General features: G+C 37.0%; 1 long non-coding RNA gene across 1 annotated transcript; it reads right to left on the bottom strand.

Moving 5' to 3' along the window:
* Nucleotides 1-5,657: 5,657 nt before the first annotated feature.
* Nucleotides 5,658-6,646, bottom strand: LOC131180262 (uncharacterized). Its single transcript, XR_009149054.1, has 2 exons — nucleotides 6,448-6,646; nucleotides 5,658-5,876 (listed from the first exon to the last, which is right to left on the bottom strand). It is a non-coding gene; the product is annotated as an uncharacterized LOC131180262 (long non-coding RNA).
* Nucleotides 6,647-8,505: the final 1,859 nt, after the last annotated feature.

Genomic DNA, 8,505 nt, shown 5'->3' with positions numbered 1-8,505 from the left:
GTGAGCGACTAATAAGCTGTAATAATTATCAGGGATAAAACCCAAGTATAACAACTCAATCAACATAGCCAAAGGCTATTATGTCACAGAATGGCACGTGAGGCCATAAAATACAGAATGGCAAGAAGCCATATGTAGTACTGCTAACAGAACTCTATTGGCATGCCAACCTATCCAAACCAATATTGCTAGGTATACTAGGGCATGTTACACTCTTAAATTATACAATTCTTGAAATTCAAGTTTAGGTGTTACTATTCAATTCATTAGTCAACAAAAATATTGACTTTTACATGGACAATAGGTACATTGGTTTTAATATTCCCAACATACCACATTTTGCATTCTAAAATTGTTGGTATTGATTGCCAATACCATTTCTAAGCTTAATGTTAATTGTTTAAAATTTTCAGATTTCAAGCTTTGTATTTACTATTCCATTAGTCATTTTTGTAGTAGGAATTTGGCAAAGTTGTCAACATGAAAGTTGTTCCTTATTGTGTCTAGTTACATTTCTTTTTTTGAATCACTCTATTTGGAGTTTTGTAGCTCAAGTTATGGCTCAAAAACAACAACTGGCCGGATTACAAATTTTCCAGATTTTCTGGACTGACCAAATCTACAGTATTTTGAGTAGTGATTGCAGGTCACTTTTTGAATATGTTATGGTCATAATTTGTTTTAGGTTTCTTCATGAAAGTTGTAGGTCTATATCTCAGCTTATTGCTGGTAAAATTTCAGGTCAATTGGACCTTTCTACACTGAGTTATGACCAAATGAATAAACATTGTTCATTTGGTTATTTTGCCCAGGCAGAATGTAGGTCACCCAGATTAGGGCAATCTTTAGGTCAACTTGGTTTGGTATTATGGGCATGGTTTATTCACCAAAGTTGTGCCATTATGTGTCTAGTTTCATATCCAATTGGCCTTGCACCAATTGAACCTCTACAACTCTAGTTATTGCTGCCCAAACCTGCTAGACTCATGCCCAGTCCTGCAGGTCACCAAGGGCAGCCACACTAACCTCAATTCCCACTACACAAACCACTTCATTTCTGATTCACACACCTCCAAATGGTCAATAATTGACCATTAAAACTTACTTTCACCATTACATGATCAAGGTCTCAAGTTCATGCTTAAACCCTAACCCTAATATCTCCAATCATGCATTTAACTTGCATTTCATCATTTCACTTAAGAGACTAATGTTAAGGCAGCCATACTACTATTTCTAGTTCCATGAAATCCTCAAAACTTTACCACATCCAAGGTTGCCAAAAATGTAAGATGGGCATACACATGTTATTTATTAAATTTCTTTGTAAATTTAAGCTCAATCATACTGCTCCAACATAAATTGAAAGAGAAAAACAAGTTAAGTCACTAACCTCTAATGGAGAGAAATTCAAACTTGCAAGAGTTCTTCTTTTACACTTCTTTTTGCTCCCAAAAGATTCACCAAGATGAAATATCAATGTTTTTTGTTGACACTTAGGGTTTTTGTTGAAAGAAAACTAGGGAAAATGAAGGTTTGGAAGCTTGTTAATGGAGGAGTGAGGGAGAGCATGGGTGACGTTTTGAAGAAGGGAGAGGGCTGTTGGTTTGTTCCAGATTTCTGTCCTCTTTTATGTATTTTAATTGTGTTTCATAAATTTGATTGGTCAAAGGAATTAATTACCTCATGCTTACATAAGCATTAGGTAATAAATCCAATTTACTTTCTTTTTCTTTCCTTTCCTTTCCTATTCATTTTTAAATAATTTTTCATCAATATTTGTTTATATTTTATGTTATATAATTCACTTACATAAATGTACAAGTTGGTCAAAAATCATCTCTGAAGACGAAATGACCAAAATGCCCTCCGTTTAGCTTAACGAGCCAAAATTGTGTGTACCGATTGATTAAATTTTCCTTGTATTTTCTTAACATTCTATTGTCATGGGAACCCCAATAATCCTTCCCTAAGGTCCCAAAAATTATTTTATGAAGTTTTCCCTGGGTTTAGGGTTGCTAACGGCCTTCGCCGTCACTTCCCCTTCGGGTTACTCATCACTGGGGTTTCGGCTCGTTTAACCTTAGTGTATTTCGTTCCTAAAAATTTTCCTTGATTTTTATGAGAATTATTTGGTTTATTTATAACTCCTCACTCTAGTCTATTTATAATTTCAAATATTCTAGCTGCCCAGACTGACATTGGTCGCCTGAACAAAAGACTGTATGGACTAGCTAAAGTGAGGATGTTACATGAGTATTGATATATGCTAGCTAGCCTTTGTGTTCCCCTTTAGCCTTTGGTTATTGGGACGTCTTGGCTTTGTTGTGGTGTACAACACGACATTGATTGGAAATTTTGTGTCATGCTCTGAACTGTGTGAATGTTGGCAACACCCTTGAAACGTAAATACTTTGATTCAAAATGTGATTGAAAACTTTTATTTTATGATTGTTTAAAATAAAATGTGATTAAATGATTTGATTTTGATTAAGAAATATTGTGTTGTTGTCATAGCTCATGGTGAATATGAATTCCACAAATACAGTATTATGATTTGATAAATTGTGTTCCTACTGAGTGTTAAATCATTAGTTGTGCACCACTGAGTTCATCACTCAGCGATAGCTCTGTATGCTGTCACAGGTAAAGGAAAAGAAGGGGTAGTTGAGTGGGCTTACTTGGAGAGACATTGGAGCAGTGTGTGGACTTGAATATGGGTATATTGTAAGTATACCCTTATAAAGTCATTTTGATGTAATTGTAGCTATTTGTACATATGTTAAGATAGTTGAGCAGTTATATAAGAAGTTTGTAATATTATTTTGAGACTGTATTTAAATATAAATTTTTGTAATATTTATTCCTTTAATTCCAATGAATGCAAATGTTAAAATTTCTTTTAAATTGTGATTGATTAAATAATATCATTTCTTGATGTTGAATGAGAAAAAAAATTCTTGATTATGAGGTGATTTTAAAATTATGTATAATAATTGTTACAGGTGATTTTCAACAAGTTTAAAAGAATTGGTTTTATGTAGTTTTAGCCGTCACCACACAAAATTTTTGTAAAATTTTAAAAATGCTAAATTATTTCTAAGTAAATTTTATGACATATACCTAACTCAAAGACACTTTAATAATTCTTTTATCATCATTTTACCCTTAAAATTAAATGGAATTGTTCAAAATCCCTTGTAGTATATTTAATAGATTATCGGTAGGCAAAGTTCTGTAATTTATTTGGTATGCTATGGGATCATGTCATATCTTATAGTGGGGTAAGGTGTGACAGGTCAAGCATTGGAATTAAAATGGAGGGCCCCCATGACATCAAACTTAAGTATGTGGCACACTTAAATTCTCGAGCCACAAACAATGTAGCCGAATATGAAGCTCTACTAATAGCCCTAAGGATCAGTAAAGAGGTCCCTAGAGGGGAGAACTGCAATGCCAATGCCCTGAAAAAATGGCAGCAGCAGGAGAGCAGCACCTCTCTTAGCAGATCCACAGAAATAAATCAGGCAATAATAGATTAGGAGGAAGTTCTCCTAATTGATGTTGGTTCAACCTAGATGTCTCTAATTTTCAACTAACTAGAGTATGGATCTCTACCCAATGACCTACTGGAGGTAAAGAAGATAGTACAAAAATCATTTAGATATAATGTACTCGATGGATGGCTCTATAAAAAAATCCTTCATGCAACCATGGCTCAAATGCATCCCACCCGAAAAAGGGGTAGAAGACCTAATCGACATTCACAAGGGTCTATGCCAAAGTCATGAAGGAGCTAGGATGATTGCCAAAAAAGCATTTTGGCAAGGATATTTCTAGCCCATAGTAGTGGATAATGCTAAAACCTTAGTTCAGTGATGCAAGAAATGTCAGGAGCACAGTTTCATCCCTCAAACTCTAGCAAAAAAATTATCAACAATCGAGAGTTCTTGGCCATTCTATTAATGGGGAATCGATGTATTAGGAACATTTCCTAAAGCTTCGGGATATTGACAATATGTTATTATGGCCATCGATCACTTTACCAAATGTGTAACACCCTCTTGTTAAGTAGTCTGTGCATTCTACTGTTCCAGTGACCAGTGTTTATTCGGATAGTTAGGATATTTAGAACCATATCTAAGTCATCCAGAAAAGCCATAAATAAAAATCAATAGAAATCACATGAAGGTGAAATGGAAATAAGAAAAATAAAGCCTAATCGGTTAAATGAGCCGAGGTCCCAGCGATGGGTGATCGATCAGGGAAGCGACTGTGAGTTTAGTTGCTGCCCTAAATTCGTGTAGGACCCCATAACACCCTAGGTCAAGGGATAATTGTGAAACTATTGGGAATTAGAAAATCACGGAAAAGAAAAGAAAATAAGCTCAGACAAGGGAATCGGAACTCAAGAAGTTATCGGGTGATATTAAAAGATGAATTAGAACCGATGAGGAGCATTTTGGTTAATTCACTCCTAGATGTTTCTTTTAGCCTACATGTTCATTACAATGTATGAGATTAAAATAATTATAAGTACTTAAAAATATAAAGAAATACGTATGGAAAAGAAAATCAAGAAATGAAAAATATTAATTTTTAATGATTTATGACATAAGCATGAGGTAAGCATGACCCAATTAAATTTATAATTTTAAATTATGAAAATGTGGGGATAATTATAACATAAAATAAGACCAAAATTAAAAAGTAACAAATCATCTTCTTCCCCAAAAATCCAGCCGGCTCACCTATCTTCGCTCTCTCTCTTTTCTTTTCAATTCCTCCATTGATGATTACTTTGAGCTCCTTAAACTCAAATTTTACTTCACAAATTTCATAGCCACTAAAGTAAAGTCTTATTATTTAGCCTTGGTAGAAAGATTGAAAGCGAAAGAAAGGGGAAAATTGAAAAGCTTTGGAAAGTTGAAAGAGGATCAAATTAGGTAAGTAACTTCTAAACTTTCATTCTAGTATAATTGGTTGAATTCAAGTTAAGCATGAGGAAATAACATAGAAAAATAAGAGAAATCATGTTGTAAGAGGAGGTAGAAATTTCAGCCAACCATGGACCTTAGGGTTTTGATTTGTTCCATTTAAATTGAGCATGAATTTTACCTTAGTTAAGATTGGATATAAGATTTGTGAGTTGAGATTTGCATGAATTGTGAAGTTGGGAATTAGGGTTTGGTGAGAATTAGGGTTTTGTAAAATGTTGACCAATTGATGTTTATTATGCTTAATTATGGTCATTTGGTATGTTTTGGATTGAGAATTGATATGAATTATGGAATGGAATTGATGGATGAGTGGTTGTTGGGTTGCTGGAAATTCTAGACCTCTGAGTCTAGTATGCTTTCATGGTTATAAGTAGAACTAGACAGCTCCAATTGGTATGAGGCTTGTCACGACCCAACCTATGGGCCGGACCGGCACTAGGACCTGGGCCAGCCTAAAGCCCCCGAGGCCCGTAGTAAGCCTTAACTATTCATTAACCCAACTCTAAGGCCCATTTGGGCCCAATTTCAAGAAAACAAACGGACAGAGTCCGGCCATAAAATGGACTTTCCAACGGGGAGTTTTTGACTCACCCGACCTGTAAACACAATAAATACTCAATTGGGGAGCTCAGCTCACCCTCCACATACTCATCAACATAAAATAAATGGGAGCTCAGCTCCCTCATCCAATCCATCAACATGCATAACATATTTAAGTTTACAGGTCCAACATGATAAAAATATTACAGACCAAATTCAAATAAATACTGCTAACACATGCGGAAATTCTAGGAGTAATTAAAATTACACAATATTGATAAACAACCTGCGAGGTAAAAAGGCAGGTTAACCCAGAACAAAATATCCTCCTGTGGCCTGTAAAAATTTTGAACAGAGTGAGCGTTCGACTCAGAGATTAAAATATCAATCTTAACTATAATCTCTATAACTATCTGAAACTAATGCAACATGTAGAGTGAAATGCAACATACACAACATTTTCACATCATAACATCAAAAAGGTAATTTGGAGCACTCACACACCCTGTAGTATCAATCATAACATATGGGAGCTGATCCCCTATACAGCTCTCTTAAATCCAACACGGTGCGTGAATTACTCAAGCTCGGACTTCCACTTAATAACCAAATCGAGGGTCCCAAATAATTACTCAAGCCGTGACTACCCTCGAAGGATCGGGTCCCAAATTACTCAAGCCGTGGATCGCCTGGCCCTATCCATAGTCCACACCATATCACATGCACGCCAACGCACGCACACTGCTCCAAATTACCACAACAACATCCATGGCACATCAACAGTTATGAATGCAACATAAATCGTGCCTAGAGTTTAACTACATAAATATATGCATATAAGTGATGCATGGGCATGCTGAACATATAATAATATCGAAATTATAATTAAAATTAATATTTTACTCACAGACTTGACGACAAATTACTGTGGCGGCTGGGCAGAGGAAGAAGGCTGTCCCGGCTCACCTGACAATCATATTACATTTATTTAATACAATCTGACTCAATACAAATAAAGAAAAAGACCAATTACGTCCTAAGTCGTGCCGAAAATCCGGCAGAGTCTCCCCTATACCTAGGACCTACCCAACCTGCAAAAGGGCTAAAAATGCACTTCTATGCTCACAATCCATACATCAACAGTTCAATCATATCACACAGCCCCTCCTGGGCCCATCAAATCATTCATCCATCACAATACGCAAAATTTCAATTTAGTCCTTATTATTGATCATTTTTGCAAAAACTGCCCAAACAAGCTCTAAAAATTATAAAACTTTGCCCATGGTCCTTAGCAATATTACTAAGCTATTGCAAAAAGAATCGTAATTTTCTAAGCTACCACGAATATTTTATGGATTTTTAATCCTATTTAAGCACTAGAAAATTACGTAAAAACTAGGTTCGGGTTTACCTTTGCCGATTCCGACTTCGGACGCGCACGACGTCGACAATGGGGCTAGCCAAAACCTCGCCCACCCGAGACTTTTAGGTCCACGTGTCATGCCCAAATTTGCGAACCGGTCAATCGCCGATTTTCCGCGAATCGAGGATACCTACATGAAGCCCATAACACGGGGGTTTTCACATAAATTTTTCAGTATTTTCTAAGCTCATTTAATGCTCGAAATTACATCGCAAGTTCCGTGGGACCCACCAAAAACGGTGTCGAAAAATTCGAAATTTATGTCGCTGAAGCTCGACGAATGGAGCGTCTTTGGTGGCCTCGGTTTCCTCGTGGATTCACGGCCGAGAAATCTAGCCCAAAAGTCGAAATGGGCTAAAATCTTCCCGAGCAAAAATCGGACAAACCGCTCGATGGATTTCGGCGTTCTTGGTGTCTATGGAAAGCTCACGAGTAGATGATTTTAGACACAAGACCAGTCCAATCGGTCGGATCGACCGGATTTGGCCGAGAAATCGGAGCGACAGCGCAGGGAGGGGAGGAGAGAGAAAGAAAGAGAAAAGAGAGGGACGACGCGGAGAAGAAAAAGGAAAGGGAGCCGGTTCGATTCGATCGGTCCGATCCGGTCCGTTCGATTCGCCGTTCGATTCGAATACAAAATTTTGAATTTTTACTCGCCCGGGACCAAAACGAGGTCCAAAATTCAAAAAATTTCAGAAACTCGTAAAAATACGTAGACTCCAAATATATTTTTAGTTTTGCCACGTGGTCTTTAAATTAATTTTTAAAAATCATCAAAGTTTATATTTTCGGAAAATCGAACCCGATTTTTAAAATCCGAAAAATCTCAAAAAAATTCCTAAAATTTAAATAAAATTAAAATATCAAAAATACTCATAAATAATAAAATTTGGGGTGTTACATTCTTCCCCTTACGTAAAAATTCGCCTCGAATTTTTACACAAGGCAGAATAAAACACATGATTATGCATTGAACAAGTAAGGGTACTTGCTACGCATGTCCCGCTCTGACTCCCAGGTGCACTCTTCCACTGACTGACTCCTCCACAAAACCTTAACCATAGGGATCTGTTTGGATCTCAGCTATCTCACTTGGTAGTCCACTATGGCTACAGGTTGCTCCTCAAATGTCAAGTTCTCCTTTAGTTCTATTACATCCGACTGTAGTACATGAGAAGGATCAGGAATGTATTTCCTGAGCATGGAGATGTGAAACACGGGATGAATGTGAGAAAGGTTGGGTGGTAGCTCCAACCTAGGGCAATCGCTCCACTCTATCAAGAACCTCAAAAGGTCCGATATACCGAGGTGCCAACTTGCCCTTCTTTCCAAATCTCATGACTCCCTTCATTGGAGAAACCTTCAGAATACATAGTCGCCATCGCAAACTCCACATCCCTCCGTCTGGGTGCATAACTCTTACCGCCTCTTGAAAGTCGCCCTCGTTCCTCGATTAAAGGAACTACCTCTGAAGTGTACTGCACTAGGTCTACATCATGCACTTTCGCTTCCCCCATTTCTGTCCAACACAGAGGAGAC

This window comes from Hevea brasiliensis, chromosome 5 (assembly GCF_030052815.1).
Source record: "Hevea brasiliensis isolate MT/VB/25A 57/8 chromosome 5, ASM3005281v1, whole genome shotgun sequence".
NCBI lineage: Eukaryota > Viridiplantae > Streptophyta > Magnoliopsida > Malpighiales > Euphorbiaceae > Hevea > Hevea brasiliensis.
The sequence above is the reverse complement of the archived record's forward strand: the minus strand, read 5'-3'. Positions and strand labels throughout refer to the sequence as shown.